At 44.7% G+C, this 23,257-nt stretch overlaps 1 long non-coding RNA gene across 1 annotated transcript in view; it reads right to left on the bottom strand.

Moving 5' to 3' along the window:
* The window catches only part of LOC310744715, a 38,157-nt gene that overhangs the window by 5,425 nt on the left and 9,475 nt on the right, over positions 1 to 23,257 (bottom strand). The gene's annotated exons all lie outside the window — the stretch shown is intronic.

Raw genomic sequence — 23,257 nt, 5'->3', positions numbered from 1 at the left:
CAACATCAAGTATGTTTAATAGTAAGAGCGATATGCTGGATGGCATGTGACCAGAAGTTCTAGGTTTCTTTGTTGAGTTTTATGCAATCAAGTGTTGCTTGTTTGCATGCATAGATTTGAACCAGGGTCCTTGTCTACAATATTTGCTCATCATTTTCCCCAGCGCTCTTTCTATAGCTCAGCCTCCATATGTTTTTTAATCTTTCCCCCCAATAAATTTTATTAAAGTTTGAAAGAAAATAGACAAAGGTTGATAAATAGCCAGCATCTTATCATTAAAGATAAAAAAACTATTTTTTTTAAAAAAACCAAAAGAAGGAAAATAAAAAAGATAACTTAAACAATTCTTCTGTCAGCTATCTAGAAAATTAATCAAAACATCCACTCCAAGATAACACACAACAATTCCACTTTCTAGAAACCAACATTTCCTTCAATCCTCAACCCCAGATATCATAAGTTCATTTTCTTCACAAAAAAATCTACACAGGCGCAGGGGTTACATTCCGTGTGCATTGGCAGGGCCCTCATAAAGCGTTCTACCCTCTCCCCATTCTACCCCTTTAGTGACTTTTTAGGTCACTTCCGGATTTGGCACCGTGCACGATCACGTGTCAATTGGACATGCTTAAATCGGTGGTTGCCTGTTACGAGTTCCCAGTCATTAGTAAATACTGACAATGATATTTCTCTGATTAAACACATCAACTTTGCCATCTCAGCTAAGTTCAATAATTTTAACAACCATTCCTCCCCGGTAGGCAATGATTAAAACTTTCAACCTTTGTGCATATAAAAGTCTTGCCGCTGTAATCATGTATTGATATAATGTTCCTTTTCTAATTGTATATCCATTATCCCCGGCAGAAAAAGTTCTGGCTTCAACTGAATGCAGATGTTTTAAACTGCAATTCCCATGTCCATGCAGGCTGGACTGATTGCAGTCGAAAACGTTTGGAGAGAACCAAGTTCACGTTTGCTACCATAGCTAATAAAAATCCAGTGCATGTGCTTAAATCTCCCCCATTGAAACCAACAGACCTTAAGAGTGCCTGACTTTGGCTGAATCATTTTGCCCAAGTTTTATGCAAAATTACCAATCAGTTATTTGTGAACTTTACCATGGTAGGAGCATATGGTGTGCAGCTTAAAAAAAAATTCTATATGCATTCTCTGCTGTTGACTATGATGTGAAGGATACAGATGGCCACATGGAGCACTTGAGATCTAATCTGAGGTCTTGGTGCAATCTAGAACCCTGGAAAAACCGGAGCTCCAAAATTCACAGCCTTCAAGAGCAGAAAGGGCTCTCTGCTTCAGAAGTTACCCAACTCATGGAGGACGATGGGCAGGGCAACATGGTGTAGAGCTAACACACACAACGTCATTGTCTCCCACCCCACTCCCCAAGGATGGGAGACTATACAAAATCCTATAGGTGCGGCTCTGAACTGAGACCTGTGGGTGAAGGGAAGTATATAAATTCAATAAAATAAAAACTTCAGAGGAATATTCGACATCTCCATTAAAAACCAAACAAAAAATGATCAGGTAGTAGGAATTGGAAAAGAATCTTCTCTGCCTGAGACCCTGTACAGCAGCTGTGGCTGAGGAAAGCCAATACTGGCCTAGAGAGACAAACAGTCTGATTTGATAAGCAGTTTGCTGTGCTCCTCAGAATGGGTGTGTGAGTACAATGATATGAGCATCAACCATGCTTTCAAGGATGCTGAACTCCGAAGGCTGAGCAGCGCAACAGAACCAGAGGGAGGATTGTGTGGGAGATGCAAGCTCCCAAAGGAGAACACAGTGAACCTGATAAAGCTGCCATCCCTCTGAGCTTCCCAGTGGCAATGCCATACGGCCATGTGGCTTGGGACACTTCCGCACGGCACTTGGGCAAAGCACATGTTGCCAAGGTGACTGTGGAACTGCTGCGGAAAAGCCGTTGAGAAAAACATAGGGAATATCTCTGACCAGATTAGTCAGCATGGATAATACCCAACACTTATTTTGTGTGCGTGTGCTGAATCCCGGCACTGCTCCATCCCAACAGATGATGTTGTCTCTAACGTGGACAGCCGACCATCCTCTGGCTGGCAGGGTCAGCGCCATGCAGGCAGCAGCATGTGAGTAGGACAGAAAAGCGCTGGATTTGCGTAGCTCTTCTGAAGGTGCTCTCTGTGCCTGCGACAACATCCTCTATTTGCATCCTTATTAAAGAACGCATTGGATCAAGTGAGCAGAACCCATACGGTATTCTCAACTGCAGACCAGGTCTCTCAGCCTGCTGTTTGACCCCAATACTAAACTGCCGAATCGTTTACTGATTGTTCACATTCTCCAGGGTGGCCATGTGTTAAAAGAGCATGTGGCACATGCGCCAGCAGCGCTCTGTGCAGGCCTGACTGGCCCAGGACCCACCATTGTGGGGGGGAGCACATCTGTGCACACCAGGATGCACCAGGCTCCCTTCTCCATCTTACTGACTGTGTAGCTAGTGGGGGGGGGCTGAGGTCTCCACAAATGCATGGGGCAGGGTGAAGCATGGTCACCAGACACTGTGCTACTCCCCTCTCAATGCCTGCTGAGTGGGTTTTTTTTCCTGAACATCCCTAGCATAAAGTCTTCTAGCTCCTGTGCCAGAATCCCCAGTATGAGTCCCTCATTTCATCATACCCAGAAGGATGTAAGAGATGATGAAGGAGGCTTTTCAAACAAGTAGTCTGCCACTCAGCTGAGAGGTGCAATATTTCACTCCCTTCCCTACCCTCAAGCACATAGGTTTAAATGAGGATGGTCGTGTGCCCTATTATATACAGAACAGTCCTCTATTTTGAAGGCTGCCCAGTACATGTCTGTGGTTTAAAGACAACCATAAAAGGGGAAGGAAGGAGCTCTGAATCTGCCCCTCAGGCACACACGGCATCTGCTACCACCTGCACTACGGTGAGATGGATTGTATTTCTATTTAATGTGTAAATGATTACTTCAAAATCCCCATCTATACGTATCATCGTATGCAAATTTTATACTAAGCAGTGTTCTCTCTTTGGGGCAGGAGATGTTAATCCTCTTTTTTCGGCAACACAAAACTATCCCACCTCATTACAATGGTACCTCAGGTTAAGAACTTAATTCGTTCCGGAGGTCCGTTCTTAACCTGAAACTGTTCTTAACCTGAAGCACCACTTTAGCTAATGGGGCCTCCTGCTGCCACCGTGCTGCCGGAGCATGATTTCTGTTCTCATCCTGAAGCAAAGTTCTTAACCCGAGGTACTATTTCTGGGTTAGCGGAGTCTGTAACCTGAAGCGTATGTAACCTGAAGTGTATGTAACCTGAGGTACCACTGTATTTATATCCACCTTTTTATTCCCAAGGGCTGTTCGCAAATAAACAATGATGCCAAGGAAAGGAAAGGGGTTCTACAAGTATTGTCATGTGATCAAAATCAGCAACGAATGGCTGCTTTAAGGTGAAAAAATAAACTGCCTGCATTCTCACTGCAGACCCTTCTTGTCTTGTGCCATTTGGCATTTACTTGCCATATAGAGAGGTTCCTATTCTGCTTTGATTGCCTGGCAAAACCACAAGACGTGCAGACATCTTACTTTTTCATACACTGGGGGAGAGGTGGTTCTGTAATGACTTCATTACCCCTCAGATGAGTTGAGAGCTCAGTCTGATGCCTTGGCAGCCCCCTGAAATATGTGTCATTTAAAGGTTAGTTTTCTTTCCCCTTCCTCTGACATGTTAGTAAGAGAGAGAGAGGGTTTATTGAGAAATACCAATGCATTTTCTAGCCAAAGGGCTCTGAGGGCTTTATTTTTATGAACGGATCTATTTTAAGACAAAGCTCAAACAGAGCACATTGTCTGTCCTATTACTTTCCCATGTGCTGGCACGTGGGGGGGGGGGTCAGCAGGGAAGCAAAGGATGTTGTTAGGTTAAAAAGCTCACCTTGGGCAGACATGTGCAGAGCTTTTCTTCCGCAACATCATCCTGTTTAAACCCCCCCCCCCCACCGAAGGGACTTAGGAGCCATTTGGCATGACAGCAAGGAGTCAGCGCAGTGTTTATCATTGTATTGCGATGTGCAGGCACCGCTAATTCTGTGTCACTCTGCATTAGCGTCATACCTAGCAGGTTTTTATTCTCAGCTTAAATCAGAGTAGAAATCAGAGTGCACTTGATCCACGTGCCTTGGCCATATATGAATGAAGCACGAAAGTGGAACAATGTGATGTGCAAGCTGAATGAGCCCAGGAATTATGCCTCCTGCCTCTTTTCCAACATGCTGCCCTCCCATTTAAGTGAATGGCATAAGTCTCAATGAGTTAGCAAGCCTCTCTGCATTTTATAAGGGATTAAACATGTGCCAATTTTTATGAAAGAGCTGCTCTGGATTTGTGGACGTTTTATGAATGGAAGTCTAGGATCGTCTCGAATGCAGCCATGGGCATATTCTCTTTTGTCCCTGAACTGTGAAGAGCAAGTCAATTTTATGAATAAACAGAAGGATATTCCTTTCCTTCCGATACATTGGCTAATGGACCTGACTTTGAGGGACTTGCCAATGTTTGTCTGAAGATCTGCCATGGATGTCTGTAAGGGCTGCTAAATCCTCTCAGGATTTCAGGACTCATGTTTGCGATGCATGGTTTTGCCGGAAACTCATAGACTTCCTACAACAAAACTTAGTTCATGTCTTATGGGAGCAATGTCCGTCCACAGTAAAGTCTGGAATAGTCCATGCTGCATTTGTGGGTTTTCTCAAAGCACTCGCTATTCCTGTGAATGTAATATGCTTGAACTGTTTTTAATTCTGAACTTTAAAACTGTGGTAACTCACCTTTTGACCTGCTGGTGAATACATTTAATAATAATAATAATAATAATAATAATAATAATAATAATAATAATACTTTGCACAGAGGCACCATCAGTGGAAGATGCAAGGAGAGCAGAGAGAGCTTTGCTTGGGGGATCAGGCTTAGGAGCTAGAAGGAATTGAGTGGGTTGCACACATGTTGTGTGGGTGGAGAGGAATGGGCATAAGAATCGTCAGCCTGCACCACCACATTAAAAAGTGGGAGGCTGGGATGGAGACAGAATGCTTTGCACATTTGTGCCATGCAGAGGGAAAGGAAACCAGACCGCTGGGCTGGGCTGATCAGATGTAAGCGGCGCAGGAACAAGTGAATCACTGCTAACCTCTAGTTTCAAACATTCTGATAATGAAAGGGTTGGGGCTTTTGTGACTGCCTTTTAATTCATACATAAACATGAAACTGAAAGAGATCTAATAATAGTAATGAAGGGATGCTACCGGCAGCAGTTTTCGTGGCATAATTGCCCCACTGGCAGAGCAAAAGGCAGCATCTCTCCGGCTTTTTCTTAGCTGTATAAAAGGCCCAGTGGAACGGGGATCGGCTATTGCTAACCTAACAGAGAGAGCAGCTGTGGCTTTAGAATCCTGCCATTAAGATACCCGTTTGTAGTATGGAAGAGCTTACAGCCATTGCACATGTTACTGTAGTTGTCCATTGGCACCAAAAGTGGCAACGGTAGGATTTAGGAGGAAACATTTTAGAACATTTGCAGAGCTTTGAAACTGCCAGCAGGACAAAGTCAGCCTCACAGATTTGAGTCTTTAGTGGGCTTATTATACAGGTACAGGATAAAATTGCACATCCCTGCTACAATGAGGGCTATGAGCTCTCTATTGAAGACGGGCACCAGCCCTTCAATGTGAGAAGAGGAGGCTGTATGAGATGGGCCTTTGGCCTAATCCAGCACAGCTCTTCTTAAGACACTATACATTTCAAGCAGATGGCTTCCTCAATAATCCTGGGAGCTGTAGTTTTTTACAGGTGCTGGAAATTGCCATTCTGGGGGCAAACTACAGTTCTCAAAATTCTTTCTGGGAAGCCATGAGCTTGAAATGCATGGCATGGATGTGACCAGTGCTGGCAATTGCTACAATTTAGTTTTCAGCCACGGTCAGGGCCATCCCCTGCTCTTTTGACTTCTTTGTTGCTGTGCTTTACTAGATAATCATTTAAACTTGTAAGTTCTTTGCTAGCCAAAAGATCCCCAGACATCTTACAACATCTTTGAAACTTGAAAATAAATTTAAAAGTGCATGATGTTATACAAGCACCATCTCACAAAAAGTCATGCATGCAGTTCATGAAAAACACACACACACCCAGCAGCAGAATACTAAACTTCAGCAGCGTACCAACGACAGACAATATCATTGCAGCCCATCAAGAGTCAACATAGTCCATAAATTCATAGAATCAGAGTTGGAAGGGACCCCAAGGGCCATCTGGTCCAGCCCCTTGCGATGCAGGAATCATGGCTAAAGAATTCCTGACAGATGGCCAACCAACCTCTGTTTAAAAAGCCTCCAAAGAAGGAGAGCCCTTTCCGCTGTTGAACAGCTCTTGCCATCACTAGGGAGAGCATTCCACAAATGGGGAGCTGCAACTGAAAAGGGATGGTGCTCAGTTATATAAGGAAAGCTGCAGAGTTGCAGATGTTCTGCAAGAAGTTGTTTATGACAAAAGGCACACCCTGAATAAAAGCATTTACATGAAAAATGGAACGGAGAAAACTGCAAAATGCAGCTAAGTGAGAGCAACCAGGGGGTGTTTCTTTCCTTCTTTCTATCACATTTAAAGTACACATGTGCTCCCAAAGATGCAGGGAAACTGTAGTTTACCCCCCCCCCAGAGCTACAACTCCCAGCACCCTCCACAAACTAGAGTTCCCAGGATGTGTGTGTTTTATATGCGCTTTAAATGTATGGTGCGTGCACAGCTGAAACAGCCAGCAGAGCTTTGCTTGACCTTGCTATGTGGTCCAGAAATCTATTATTTCTTCTTCTATCACACTCTCCATAAAATCTGCATTATGCGCCTGACTTTGAAAAGGTCAGTTTGATAAAGATAAAGATAAATTTATTGTCATTGTCCGTATATACACAGTATACACAACAACGAAAATCAAACACCCCCCCAAAGACCGGGTTCACATACACATTTACACGTATCTCCAACACTCTCATCCTATTCAGACATAATCTATAAAACATAACATAATCCAGAATATAACATAACCTATTTAAAGGCATAACATAACCTAAAACCTATCTCATTCCTTCCTACTCCCTGCTTGCTATTTCTTGCAACTGGCCCTGAGATCATTATTTAGTGCAATCAGAGCTCTTGGATAGAAACTATTCAGAAGGCGTGTGGTTCGTGTTTTCATTGTCCTATATCTTCTGCCCGAAGGCAACAGTTCAAAGAAGTTGTGAGCAGGATGGGTGGGATCTCTCAGGATATTGTGTGACTTCTTCAAAGTGCGAGACGTGAAGATCTCATCCAGGGTTGGTAGTTGGAGCCCAATAACATTCTGGGCAATTTTAATTATTCTCTGTAAAGCTTTTTTATCCGTTTCGGAGCTGCTCCCATACCACGATAATACACTATAGGTTAAGACACTCTCGATGGTACTGTGATAATAGGACAGAAGTAGGTGCTGAGATAGATTCAGTCCCCTGAGCATTCTCAGGAAATACAACCTCCCCTGCACCTTCCTCACAACCATATTAATATTTGCAGTCCATGAGAGGTCCTCAGAGATATAAATGCCCAGGTATTTAAAACTACCAACCCTCTCCACCTCCTCGCCATTTATGTACAATGGTAAAAATACACTTTTCTTTCTCCTAAAGTCAATTATGAGTTCTTTGGTTTTTTTGGTGTTAAGCATAAGATTGTTTTCTTTACACCATTGAATTAACCCCTGTACTTCTTTCCTATAAGCAGTCTCATTGTTCTCACTAATGAGCCCCACCACTGTTGTATCATCCGCAAATTTGATGATTGTGTTGGACTTATACAGTGGGGTGCAATCAAATGTGTACAGGGAATAGAGAAAGGGACTTAGCACACATCCCTGAGGGGCTCCTGTGCTTAATACTAGAGTAGAAGAATAGTAAGGTCCCATTCTCACTGTCTGCGGCCTATCAGTCAAGAAATTCCTTACCCACAGACAGATCTTCTGATGTATACCCAAATTGGTCATTTTAAGAAATAACCTGTCTGGCAGAATTGTATTGAAGGCAGAACTGTAGTCCACAAACAACAGCCTTGCGTAGGTTCCCTGTCGTTCTAGATGACTCAGTACAGTATGGACAGCGATGGAAATAGCATCATCAGTAGATCTGTTTCTTCTGTATGCAAACTGGAACGGGTCTAGAGTGGATGGAAGACCAGCCTTAATATGATCTAGCACCAATCTCTCAAAACATTTCATAACAACAGATGTTAGAGCTATTGGTCTATAGTCATTGAGAGATACCACCACTGACTGCTTGGGGACTGGCACTATAATCGATGTCTTCAGGCAGGTAGGGACAGAACCCTGCAACAGGGATAGGTTAAAAATGTCCGTAAATACCCCAGCTAATTCTGCAGCGCAGTCCCTAATAACCCGTCCCATAATTCCATCCGGTCCAGCTGCCTTCCTAATGTTAATGCTCCGAAAGGCACGTTGTACGTCAGAGGTCTGTAATAAAAATGGTTGTCTATCAGTAGTAGTTTCTGATGATGTGCTGGTAGCCAATGCTGTAGTGACGGTAGTTCCAGTTCCCACCTCAAAGCGACTAAAAAATTGATTCAGTTGATCAGCCAGGTGCGCACTGCTACTGGCCAGTTCGTTTTTAATATTTTGCCCTGTGATTTGTCGCAGGCCTTGCCATACTCGACGAGGGTCGGAGCTCTCAAAATGTTTTTCAATCCTCCGGCAGTACATAGCTTTGGCATTCCTAATGCCCTTTTTCAATTTGGCTCTGGCTTCTCTATACTGTTGCGCATCACCAGACTGAAAAGCAGCATTTCTTGCCTTTAACAGAAGATACACATCCCTGTTTAGCCAGGGCTTGTTGTTAGGGAACACCCGTATTTGTTTGGTGGTAGTGACAACATCAATGCAGCTTTTAACGTAGAACAGTACTGTTGAAGCGTATGTGTCCACATTATTCTCCACAAAAAGCGACCACTCGGTGCTCCGAAAGCAATCTTGAAGTTGCTCAGATGCACCTACTGGCCACACTCGTATCTCTCTAGTTGATGGTCTAATTCTGCATACGAGAGGTCTATATGATGGTATCATAAGTAAAGATATGTGGTCTGACTGCCCCAAATTGGGCAAGGGCTTGGTCTTGTATCCATGCATGATGTTACTATATACTCGGTCCAGGGTATTTCCCCCCCTAGTGGGACAATCAACATACTGGTGGAACTTAGGAAGCACAGTCCTTAAATCGGCTCGGTTAAAATCACCAGCAACCACAAATGCTCCATCCGGGTGGGCCCGCTGCTGTTTGCTAATAGCAGTTAGCAGGTGGCCCATAGCTGTAGTAGTGTTTGCATCGGGAGGTATATACACCGCTGTTATTATAACAACATTAAACTCACGTGGCAAATAAAAAGGGCGGCACTTCACCACTAGGTACTCCAAGTCAGGAGAGCAATGCGTGTCCATTTGTTTGATGTCCGAGCTCCAGTTGTTATTTATATAAACGCAAATTCCTCCTCCTCTGCTCTTCCCGGATTCAGCGGTTCTATCCGCTCTAATTACTGAGCGTCCTTCTAGCTGCAGAAGTCCCTGTGGAAAGGAGGGATCCAGCCACGTCTCTAAAAGGACCATAACACAGCAGTCCCGGATACTTTTCTGCCGAGAGGTAATAAGCTCCAACTCCTCTACCTTGTTAGGTAAGGATCTCACATTTGATACAAGGAGACTTGGCAATGCAGGCTTGTGGGGATTTTTACCTAACCTCACTCGTAGTCCAGCCCTGCAACCCCTCTTCTGCTTACGCCCTCTCCGTTTTCTTTTCTTTCTGGCAAGGAGAGCAAGGGGAGTATCCCAAGAATGTGCAAGATATGGAGGCTCTCTGATAAGCTCAGCTGGAATGTTATAGGTTGAGACCTCCTGGCTGCAACCTTCTCCTCTGCCGATACTTAAGAGCTCTTGACGACTATAAATTTCTTGTGCCTGAGTATTCACAGTCCATAGCAGCAATAAGTTCACAAATAAAAATAAAACACAAATCACTGAATACCGGTCTTCGGAGTGCCGAGCCGCTGCAAGTGCTTGCGCCGCCATCTTAACTCCTGTTCAAAGGTAATAATGGCAGGTGCTCATGTTGGTACAGAGAAGCCAAAAGCGATTACTGCCTTCTGCAAGATAATAGGGAGCAGTCCCCCCCCCCATCATTTGTAGCAGGTTCTATTAAATTACTGGCTTCTTGTATCTTGTCTCAGCTGGCCTTAAACCCCAAGAGTCTGACTGTGTGGAACTACTTTTTCTCCCCCTGCTTCCATTCTTGGGCTTCTGCCAGCCTTGTACTTGAAGCTGCTGGGTCACTGAGCAGTTTCCCTGTGGGACAACTGCTGGTAGGTTTCCCAATCATCATTCTGTCCAGATGGGCTGCTGGCAGAGGTTCCTATAGCAGGTCTCCAATACTGGGTTTCTCCCAGGTGCGTCATGCTTTGCCAGCTGTTAAAGAGTACAAGCTCGTTAGGACTTAGACCCCCTTCAACCTGATCCTTTGCCGGTTTGTTTGAAAGTAAGATGAGTTCCGGACTGCCACTGTTTTGCAGGAATGATTGCAAGCACTGCCAGAAATTTAGGTGTGTGCAATTCAAGTGGAATATGGCACTCCTAGCGCAACAAATCCACTTGAAAAAAAGATAAAAGCGTGGATTTTTGCAGTTAGGGAAGTGACAGAGAAATGCACTGAAAAGTGTGGGATTAATGGGAAGACATATAAACATCCCATAAGAAATTCACTGATATATTGCAAACAAATCAGAATGAATGCTCTAAACTCTGCATAAGCTTTGTGCAAGCAAATCAAGATGAATGCTCAATAAACAGGCTGTCTGGAGGAGCCCAATGTCTCACCAAGTTCACTCCCATTTAAGCAAACGCAATAGGGCTGCAGCCTGCAACGAATTTTCCTTCCCAATATAATAGCATGAACGTAATGTTCTGATGGGAGAAGCACCTTCTGATGGGAGAAGTGCTGTAGCCTTGACTACAGTGATCAAATGCAAAAGGGGCAAAGAATCCTGCATCTTTAATAATGGCACAGAATCATGCATAGCTTTCCTCACTTGCGTATGGTCAAAATTCCAAAGAAGATGCAACAAATGCATTCTCAGCATGCTCAGATGCAAATGCTGTTTCAGATCTATATGCTAACCATATTAGGTCATGGAACTCAAGGCCAAACCATAATGTGGCCAAGCCATATGTTTTAGGCTCAAAACACCTCCATTTTCTAGCTGCCTTTGTGAACTGAAATCTGTCTCCCTGCCGCCTTCTTTCATCCTGCTGGCTTGTTTTCTTCCTTAACAAATTCTGCTGGTTAAAAGGCATCTGTGGTGCAGTTAAGTCATTTAAGGCTCTGGTCTGAAGGAGGTGAGGGTGGGGGCTCCTTAGATGGCCTTGTGTGTTGCTTCAACGTGGGAGACCAACCCTGTTGCATCTTGGCGTCCCTTTGGACCTTGTCCTGAATGCGGCCTCAGGTTTCTGCCCCAAACTTGCTCCTTGACAGCACCACTGAAAGGAATGTCTGACTTCCCGAGAGGATAACTTGTGTGAAATCCAAGCCCTACTCCAACACTCCCAACTACAATAACCACACTGGCCGGTGACGCCAACTTGAATTAGGGGCCCCAGGTAAGCCCTGCCATACATATCCACTCACAAGATGTGGCACACAGCCCCCATTTGAATGGCAATGCCCATCAACTTTGGGGGAGGGCAGCCGCTCAAATATTTTATTCGGGGGGGCACAAAGGGACCTCAGTCACTTTGAGTTTGCTACTATGACACAGGCTATTAAAATATGGGACGCGGGTGACACTGTGGGTTAAACCACAGAGCCTAGGACTTGCTGATCAGAAGGTCGGCAGTTTGAATCCCCGTGACGGGGTGAGCTCCCGTTGCTCGGTCCCTGCTCCTGCCAACCTAGCAGTTCGAAAGCACGTCAAAGTTCAAGTAGATAAATAGGTACTGCTCCGTCGGGAAGGTAAACGGCGTTTCCATGAGCTGCTCTGGTTCGCCAGAAGCGGCTTAGTCATGCTGGCCACCACGCCAGTTCCCTCGGCCAATAAAGCAAGATGAGCGCCGCAACCCCAGAGTTGGCCATGACTGGACCTAATGGTCAGGGGTCTCTTTACCTTTTTACTCTTAAAATACATCACACACCCCAAGCCCTTTGGCACTGAAGGTTTACAAATTAAAGGGAATCAAGGAATTGGAGAGGGGAAGAAACACAGGCACTGATGTAAGAGCCCCCAAACCCACTTCATCAGACTTGCACCCAGTCTGTCCATCCCTCGCACAAATGAGCCTGCTTCGATCGCCCTTCAGATTCTTGCCCGCCACTCCACATGCTAATCGTTATATTTCTAAATCCCCTACGTACAGGCAAGGCCTCGTGCCTACTTCAAATAAATCACTGGGTTTAAAAGCAGGATTGGGGGGGGGGGAGTGTTTCATTGTAAATATAGCCAATCAATCCAAAAGTGTGAACCGCCTGTCGCAATGCCTGCACAATAGCGGTGGTGAATCAGTCTCTCCCCCCACCCCCCGGTCCTCCTTCATGCGCATCTTCAAGCTGAACTGCACTTTATTGGAATTCATTAATAATTTATGTCGGGGGGCGGGGGGGGGGGAGAGATTGTGTGATCTTCCAGCTTTGTCTTTGGTGACAAAGGCAGAGCAAAGGATGCTTTTTAGATCTTCGCAACCTACGCTGCACTGGGGATTCTTGAAAAGGAGATGAGATCTTTGGGGAGATGAAAACAAAAATTAAAAGAAGGAGGAGGAGGGGGAGGAGGTGATCCCCTCCTTACTTTCCCCCCTTCAATGATTATTTGGAACAGCTAAACTAGGCAGAGCATGCCAAGCATCAAGGTGAAATGGAGAGGGGGCTTTTTTGCCCTAAAACTTTTTTGCCCCAGAGGAGAGACATCTTCATTAAACATGGATGAGGATTAAGGGATCAGGAAGCAAGGTATCTGAGCTGCCCCACTGGTGCCAGTCACCATGGACTTTCCACAGACCACTGTGCTGAACCACATTCACCCCCAATCTGCGCCAGGTATAATGCCACTTCTAACTTGATTGCAGCCTAATACATGTATAATCCCACTTTCCTGCCATTTCTGGAAGTTTACAACCTGTTGAACTGAGCTATACCTCAAGGTTGATCCTGCATACAGTTTCAGCTGCCACGGGGCCACCTAAAGGTAAAGGTAAAGGGACCCCTGATCATTAGGTCCAGTCGTGACCGACTCTGGAGTTGCAGTGCTCATCTTGCTTTATTGGCCAAGGGAGCCGGGCGTACAGCTTCCGGGTCATGTGGCCAGCATGACTAAGCCACTTCTGGCGAACCAGAGCAGTGCACGGAAACGCCATTTACCTTCCCGCCAGAGCGGTACCTATTTATCTACTTGCACTTCGATGTGCTTTCGAACTGCTAGGTTGGCAGGAGCAGGGACTGAGCAACGGGAGCTCACCCCACTGCGGGGATTCGAACTGCCGACCTTCTGATCGGCAAGTCCTAGGCTCTGTGGTTTAACCCACAGCGCCACCTGTGTCCCAGCCCACAAAATAAGCTGGAATTATGTTAATTGCTACCAGTATAACTTTGCCAAGAAATTGGAAATCAGTCCCTCCTGATACCTAGCATCAGTGACTGGCTGAACAAAACCCAGAACATTCTGTTACATGAATAAAGTGACTAATTAGAGACAAATCTTGTCCAAAGGTAAAATGAGGCTGCCGGAAAACTACTTGCCAGATGCTGGGATTTAATGTGCATGGAATACAAGACTGCAATCCTGTGCACACCTCTACAGGAGCAAGCCCTGTTGAACACCATAGGACTTCTGTCATGCATATAATTCCACCCCACGGTACTTGAGATTATGTTGTCCTTGTGGTGCACTCTCTACTTCATGCTATTTCACTCAACTGCAAATGCATTCATAATATCACAGCTTCAACATCATATATACCAGGGGTTGCCAACCTTTTTCAGCCGCTGGGCACATTTCTTGTGGGCACCAAGCACAGCCAAGCACACACCACAACCTATTCTATTGATTACAATAGAATGCTTATTCTGAGCCTGATTCCAGCAAGGGAGAGGCCCACCGAGGGTCAGGGAAGGCCTCTCTGCACACATGTGTGCCCATGGGCACCAGGTTGCCAATCCCTGGCATATACCAATAACAAATTCTAGTGGCCAAGTGCCTAAGTGAAGAGTTCCCTTGAAGCACACTAGAAACTATATCCACCTTTGCACCTGTCTTTTGGATGTCCTAGGAATGCAGAAGAATACAAGCCTGTAAATTAAAACGAAAAGGAAAACCAAACTGACAAGGACCTGAGAGCGTCCACAATGTGGAATGCTGAGAGAGATGGAAGGAAGGAGGCTCCCTTTTCAACACTGGTATTGAAGGGGCTGGAACCTAGCCCTCTTTTTGACCACCTTATTCGAAACAAAGATGAACTACTTTGGGCAGGAAACTCTGCAGAAGTGGAGCCATCTGGTTCCACTTCATGTTTCCACGGAACTCAGCCAGCCCAGCTATCTGTAGCAAAGCCCACATCCCTTCTCCCATCACTCAGGCCAACATTTGAAGAGGTCTTGCTGCATCATCCAGGCACCAAATCCTGCCTTTCTCATCTTCGTAGTGCTGCCTGAACCGGGCAGCTGCTGCTCCCTTCTACAGATGAAACAGTGAAGAATCCCAGAAACAGACTTGGAGAAAAGCCATACAGAATGGCAATGCTCTACAGCAATTTTTTCTACGGGTCACATTCTCCTCACTGCTGTCTTCAAGCACCTCTGTCAAAATAACTCATTCATTCCAATCATGGTTTTCCAGCAACAAAGGGGGAAATACAGTGGTACCTCAGGTTACATACGATTCAGGTTACAGACTCCGCTAACCCAGAAATAGTGCTTCAGGTTAAGAACTTTGCTTCAGGATAAGAACAAAAATTGGGCTCTGGTGGCACGGCGGCAGCAGGAGGCCCCATTAGCTAAAGTGGTGCTTCAGGTTAAGAACAGTTTCAGGTTAAGAACGGACCTCCAGAACGAATTAAGTACTTAACCCGAGGTACCACTGTACCCTTTGTTTTTCCTAACTGAACCACTGAACCAGAGCCTGAGACAGGGGCAAGCTTAAGTGGTACATTAATCAAAGCTAGATTGATCGGCCCCAGATGGGTAAGAATGGGTGCCCCTGGCTGCACGCAATGCATGTGTCCACATACACAAAAGCACACACACACACACTCCATACAGCAAAAGACAAGAGCGCTCAATAAACTGGTACACTATCACAACCCTTTCATTGAGGCTGAATAAAGAGAGTAAGAAGAGCTGTGCCAGGTTGCTTTCTGCCCCAAATATTGCAAACATCAGCTGCCAGCACTCCTAATGCAATCACCTTTCCAGTGACATTCTCATTGCCACCTTCTGCGTTTTCTGTTCAGGTGCAATTCTAACAAGAAGCAGAACCAATAGCTCCTCTCTAGGTGAGCTGCACAGATGACCTTTGAAGAGATAATGAGGAAGATCCCCGGTTTCCACAGAACTGTAAAAACAAATTTTGTTCTTCTGCTGAAGGCTATAATCCCTTAAGGACTTATTTGGTCATGGATTGAAATTGGTGAGCTGTGACAGTTCTCTGCTTGCACAGCTCATCAAACTTCAGCAAACTTCTGGCTGACACAGTACTTATGAGAAGTGTAAGTACTGAGTCAACAAGATATATATATGTAGGCCTGGTCTCCTTTATTGGTTTTGAGGCCATCATAGTGGTTTTTCATCTTTTTTCATATCTTGTGGGGTTTGCATTCATACTGTAACTGATGAAGTATTGAAAGAAACGGAGACGATTTATTTTATTCATTACTAGTAAAGAAGCAAATGCCAGAGACAGAACATGAGATCATTGTAAGAGCCTGATGGATCTGTTAGTGCACCTAGTGGACAGACAGATGCCTGTGGAAGACCTGCAAGCAGGATTTGAGCACAATATCATTCTCACTTCCTATGTTTCCAGCAACTGGTATTCAGAAGCATTATTGCTTCTGACCATAGAGGCAGAGCAGAGCCATCACGGCTAGCAGCCACTGATAAAACTTATCCATAATAATAATAATAATAATAATAATAATAATAATAATAATTTATTATTTATACCCCGCCCATTTGGCTGAGCTTCCCCAGCCACTCTGGGCAGCTTCCAACAAAATATTAAAATACTGTAATACATCAAACATTAAAAGCTTCCCTAAACAGGGCTGCCTTCAGATGTCATCTAAAAGTCTGGTAGTTGTTGTTCTCTTTGACATCTGGTGGGAGGGTGTTCCACAGGGAGGGCGCCACTACCGAGAAGGCCCTCTGCCTGGTTCCCTGTAACTTGGCTTCTCGCAGGGAGGGAACCGCCAGAAGGCCCTCAGTGCTGCACCTCAGTGTCTGGGCAGAACGATGGGGGTGGAGGCGCTCCTTCAGATATACTGGACCGAGGCCATTTAGGGCTTTAAAGGTCAGCACCAACACTTTGAATTGTGCTCGGAAACATACTGGGAGCCTGAACATGAATTTGTTCAATCCTCTTTTCAAGCCATCTAATCTGGTGGCCATTGCTGCCTCTTGTGGGAGTAAGTTCCATAGTTTAACTATGTGCTGTGCAAACTTACAATCCACAACATCTCGCAAGCACCACATTGTCTACCTGTGGATGCATCAGTTCAGCTAATCAGCAAAACAATGGAGCCCTACAAAGGAATCAAAAGCTTGTGCAGTCAAATACCCCTATGGGTTAAAAACAAAAAAGCTGGGGTAGGGGAAGCCTGCGAAAAATATGAGAGCACACTTTGCGACATGTGAATTTTACCTCATAAAAATGATATAAAAAGAAAAGGAGGAGTTGGGGGGGATGTAAAATGAAAGAATCCGTGTTTTTATCAATAATTGCTCAGTTGTGGCTCTGGCAATAGTGGGCTGAGTTATCATTCCCAGAAACACGCCATTAGTAAAATGTTTTGATTGAATCCAAGTCACAGTTTGGGGTTCTAAGAATCCACAGCGGTTCCAACATGCAGGAATAGAATCCAGGGGAAAATGATTCAGAAGGTTTCTTTGGGACCTTGTCAAGGGGTTTTTGGGTTTTTTTTACATGCCGTGGAAAGTGCTTTGCTGAGCAGCAGGTGAATCATAAGTGCCTGTTTTAAATGTAAGTTCTTGCTAGCCTGTCACATATAAATGAGAAAGTGTGAATTAAGAGGTGAGAGGAAGGGAATGGCAAGGAGAGATGGAGGGATCAACACTCTTGGAAAAAAACAACAGATGACTTGTTGGAGCAGAGAGAGAGAGAGCAAGAGAAAAGGGGGCTTGGAGGGAAATGCTTCAAGAGCTCAGTATTGTTCAGAGTTTGGGAAAGTAGTCTGTATGCAAGATCTAATCCCCGGATCCAGCATATTAGCCAGGCTAGTTTCCTGATGAGGTGATCGCCTAGGTGATGGGTCATTAAGAGAACGAAGGAAACGGGCTCTGTGTGAGACGACAAATGGCTGGTGGTCCTCCTTCAGCTTATGGTTGGTTAGAAGGAAAAGCCAGAGTTGAGTTGCAGTGATGTGGTTCAGAAGAAAAGCAGCAAGCTGGAGAGAGACAGAGCTATGTTTCATTCTGTTTGAATCAAAGGCTATGAGAGAAACAAGATCCTTTCGGGGTGTTAATGCTGTGAACCCCTCCATCATAGGCTCAGGTTGTATGTGTAAATAAACCATGTACCTCGGGTTACAGATGCTTTGGGTTGTGCGATTTCAGGTTGCACACCGCGCCGAACCCGGAAGTACCAGAACGGGCTACTTCTGGGTTTCGGAGCATGCGCAGAAGTGCCGATTGCGACCCACGCATGTGCAGACGCTGCACTGCGGGTTGCAAACGGGCTTCCCGCACGGATCACGTTCTCAACCCGAGCATCCACTGTGTCATGAAGATACCACAGTCTCTGCTGTATCTCATTCCAACAGGAAACACGAACTCTAGGTAACAGCCTGGAATTCTGGAATCTTGCACCATTGGGGTGGAAAACAATAGTATTCAGAAGCGTCCCTAAAATCCCCAAAGCTGGTAGTTGGACAGCCAATGGCCTGCATACAGGTGCAAGGGCTGTGACTTAGGGGCAAAACATCTGCTTTGCACACAGAGAAGGTCCCAGATTCAATCCCAGTCCTCTCCAGATAGACACAGAAGAGATCCCAGTCTGAAACCCTGGAGAGGCATGTGACCAACCCAAAGTCAGGTGAGCAGCACAGTTCTACCAAACCATCTGCTACTACCAGGTTCAGTGCCTTGTAGCTTTAGCTAAAAGGTCTGGTAGCATGTGGTAGAGGAAATTCTGGTGTAATGCTACCTGTTAAAGAGGGGCGGCAGTGGCGGCAGCAAACAGTCTGACCTGGTATATTGCAGCTTTGAGAACATAAGAAGAGCCCTGCTGGAACAAGGCAAAAGCCTGGAGACCAGATGCCTACAAGAGGCCTGCAGGCAGGACCCGGGTGCAACACCACTCTCCCCACCTGCGATTCCCAGCAAAAGGCGTTCAAAGGCATACTGCCTCCAACAGTGGAGACAGAATATGACCATTGTGGCTGGTAGCCATTGGTGGCCTGACCTTTTCTATGCTCCTAAGACATGCGGGCAAACCATAGGCATATGGGGAAGGACGACGACATGATTCATGAGGGATCAGACTCACTGCTTCCTGGATGAGCTCATCCTTTTCTCATCTTGTGCTAAATAACTCCCAACAGCTTGTTCTCTACACCTCTATTTATACACATCATATTCTTTTCCCTGCTTCGGATCCTTTGCCTTTATCTGCCCAACATCTTACAGGAGCTAATAATATTCTGCATTGTTCCTTCGGTTCATTTCTGCTTTTAAAAAAGGGCAAAACAATAGCTGCATTTAAAAATAAAAAACTTACAGAACGCCAACATGGTTTGTACTTTTTCTCTTGCATTTCTTTTGTCAATAAATGATTTTAACAGGAACACTTCAATGGAAATGTCATTCTAAAACCCTTTAAAAAATATTGGGAATTTACTAGACTTACAGTGCAATCCTATACACGTCTACTCAGAAGCAAATATCCTAAGAAGACATATACCTGTCTACTTGGAAGTAAGTTGTTTTCAATGGGGCTAACTTCTAAGAGACCAGCTTCCACATACACATTTAAGCCTTGTTTAATTCAATGGGGCTTACATCCAAATGTGGAGGTACAAGATTGTGCTCTTATAGAATCTAAAGTTAGAAGAACGCTATTGTAAGGTATTTATAAAATGTTATGAGCACGTTGCATGAGTTCAGCATGCCAATGTCATGCCAGGAGTTCAACATGCCAGAGTTTCAGAGCCTGCAGCTGTGAAGTCCTACATTGAGCAGGGGGGAATCAGGGGCTGAGCAGTGAATCACAGCAATCCTAGGGGGCTTCCTTATATCAGGTCAGCCTATTTGTCCATCAAGCCCAGAACTGCTTTCTGACCCCAACAACTGTGACCTGGAAGAAGCCCTTGAATCAGCTGCAGCAGAGGGAGGGAAGGAGTTCTACTCTATTGGCTCAACTGAAAGACCTGAAACCTGAAACTTTTGGCTCCTCCTCTTTTTTAACCATCTCCATTCCAGGGGTTAATTATAAGAACTTTGTAAATAAAAACTTAAGTGCTTGAGTCGGCTTCACCCCCTCCTGCCCCCTGTTTACCCAGGCATTTCGACACTGTTCCTGGCAAACCTGAGTTCACTGGTTGAGAATTTTTTAAACCATTATTTTTAAAGGATGTCTAAAAACTGGTTTTAGTTGTTGTTGCTGTTTTACCATTGCTGTATCTGCTGCCCTGGGCTCTTTCAGGAGGAAGGACAGGATATAAATCAAATAAACAAAAATAAAATGAATACATTCTGCCTCTGCAGTCTCCTAATCCACAGCACTGTAGCTTCTGAGCTGCTCTTAAGACCCAACCCGTCTCCCAAATTCATCTATAATAGCTCAGAGTTAGATGCAGCAGAGCTCCAGGCCCCTCATAGCCTGGCACTGATGATGGGGCTTATTTTTGGCTTCTACGAGATGAAGAGTTCCACAGCTCCTAAGCTTTTAGCAGGAAATAGTTCCAATTGCCCAAACAACACCTCCCATTTTCTGAAATAATACTTCTACGAGGAACAAGGGAGCATTCTTGACAGCTCTGGAAGAACAATGTTCTCCAATTTCTCCCTCATCGTTTCTCAATTACACTTTATTGGCGGTATGTGTAGCATAATCGTGACAGGTAGCATCTCTAGGAGAGGTCAGGCTCTGAGCAAAAGAAATTGGATGGGCCCTGGAAACTGTGTACAATTATCCGCTTCAGCTTTTCCTCCTTTTTTGACACTTAGAACCGAGTGGCTGCAAACTTTCACATCCTGCTCTGTACCTGACACTTTCTGCTTCTCACACACCTCTCCCTCACCAGGAGTGCTGGGTAAGCAACGCTGTCTGCTGACTACTCCCTTCGGGCACTTCCATGAAGGTCGGGGTTTTCTCTGAGTATTTGGTCTCAGCCTTCCTGACAAGGCCTCTCAGTCTGGGTGCTCTTGCCCCCCAAATCCTGACATCTTCTGGACAGGCAAAGGATTGCCTCTAGAATCACAGTAAAATTCATTTCATCCTCAAGTTTTTTTTTAATATAAAAAACCCCAACCTTTTGAATGTGATTTGTTCTACCTATTTTGCCTGATCTTTTTTAAAGGTTTTGTTTTTAGAAGAACGGTGTAAAACCAGAAATTAAAAAGGAACAGACACAGTATTACTGAGAAAAGCAACTTGCAAGCTAAAGTATAGATGCAAATTCAGATTCCTCTTTCTGTCTTTCCCCCCCTCTCTACACAGTCCTCAATCGACTTCATTGCATTTCTCTTATGGCAAAAAAACAAAAAAACAAAACAGAAACACGAAGAAAACATGTTAAAACACTTTTTCAATAGTATTGTGTTGTTGTTTTTAGAGTAGTGTGCTGGCGCTAAAGCACACTTTGGCAAAGTAAAACAAACAAACAAAGATTGTACAGTGCATTCAATCCCTGCCTCTAAACATTATTGTTTCCTGCCACTTGATTGTCCATGTATATGGGTGTGTATTTTACACAATATGGTGGTTTTTTTCATTACCTCTTCTTTTTCTTTGACAGTTTAATCTTACAGGGTATACACTAACCAGAACTATCAACAGACACGAACCTCCTTAAAACTGAGCATCTGAGAATAACCATTAAAAAAATGTTATTCAAGAGGCCAGACATGCCCCTTGCCCTGCTCAGCATTAGACTCCGGCCTTTCCCTAATACTTAAGTCTCTGGCTGGCTCCAGCTAGAGGTTACCCCTGTTCGTAGGATTAAACCTTTATAGTGCAGATAAAATACCCTTCCCGATATATATTGATTTTTGGAATTGATATTGTTTTATTTGTTAAGATTCCAGGCACTCTTGGGGACTAACAAATGTTGACGTAGTGAGGGGAGGACAGGAGCCTAGGCTGACAACAACATGGTGAAATTCTTTCAACAACTTCTCCAGTTTTTCCTTCTTCAGTAAAAGCCATCAAGAGCTTTTTCATGTGACAGCCCTTTGGCTATGGCTATCTTTTCTCCTCTCAGTCTCCTCTTTACCAAGCTAAACATAGCCAATTCCCTCAATTGTTCCTCATAAGGCTTGGTTTCCAGACCTTTGATCATCTTAGTTGCCCTCCATCTGCACATCTTCCAGCTTGTCAATACAGTGGTACCTCAGGTTAAGTACTTAATTCGTTCCGGAGGTCCGTTCTTAACCTGAAACTGTTCTTAACCTGAAGCACCACTTTAGCTAATGGGGCCTCCTGCTGCTGCTGCACCGCCACTGCACGATTTCTGTTCTCATCCTGAAGCAAAGTTCTTAACCTGAAGCACTATTTCTGGGTTAGCGGAGTGTGTAACCTGAAGTGTATGTAACCTGAAGCGCATGTAACCCAAGGTACCACTGTATCTTTCTTAAATTGTGGCACCCAGAAGTGGACACAGTACTCCATGTGTGTTCTGAGCAAAGCAGAATAGAAGACTACTATAGACTCAGTGTTTTTTTCTGTTGGTACTCACCAGTACATACTACCAGCACCTTCTCCACTTTCCCTCGGAGATGCTTCCTGAGGTCTCCGGAGGCCTCAGAACCTGACTTCTGGTGCCACCGGAAGTAGGTTCCGAGGTGGGGGGGGGGAGGCGTGTGACATCATGCCACATGTGACATCACATGCACTGGGCATCCATAACCTGGGGCCCAAGTTGGCTCCCCTGATAGGAACTCACGTGCGGCTGGTGAGAGCCATGTGGTTGAGCTGGAGCAACTAGTTCAAACCTCTTCATTGAGGGGAAACAATTGGCTTGATTGCCAATTTCCTCTCAAGGTAAGGGGAAGTGACATAGCTCAGCCTGGCAGGGCAGCTTGCTCTGTGGTTTTAAATTAGACTTAAGCACGTCGGTTATATGAGGCTGGTTATCCGACAAATGGTAAGGAATATTAGTTGCCTGTTCACCCAGGAAATAAAAATGCTCTGTATGAGTGCTTGCCACTATGCAAGGTGGGATGATTACGTACACTGAAGCCCTTCTCTGCTTAAAAGCCCTGGGGGAAGTGGAATCACATGTTGTTCTAGCAAGTCTGGAATAGCATAAAATCACGCATTCTGCAACATATTAGCCTTTAAAAATGAGATCTTTTAATTTAAACCACAGTGAGTCTTCTACCATGCGTATATCATTTCTGAGAAATACTTTTACACATTTGGGGCGGGGGAGGGAGGTTAAAAAGGGACAAAATAAACTCCTGCGTCAACAGATTAGATTTTATTTCCCCCAGGGAGCCATCTGGTGGTGATCCTTAGCCAATGCTTAGTATATGTTTCTCTCAATGGAAAAGGATAGGTGTTTTTTTTTTTAAGGCAATCATATTCACGATGCCTCTCTATAAGCATTTAGACTATGCTGCCTGTACAATGTCAACAGGAAGATGTAAATTAAGCTTCTCTTCTACTAATGTGTGATATAGGTATTAGCCAGGTAGTGCAGAAAGCATAA

The sequence above is a fragment of the Podarcis filfolensis genome (assembly GCF_964270895.1).
Source record: "Podarcis filfolensis genome assembly, chromosome: 11".
Classification (NCBI taxonomy): Eukaryota; Metazoa; Chordata; class Lepidosauria; order Squamata; family Lacertidae; genus Podarcis; species Podarcis filfolensis.
This window is presented reverse-complemented; position numbering and strand designations above follow the sequence as displayed.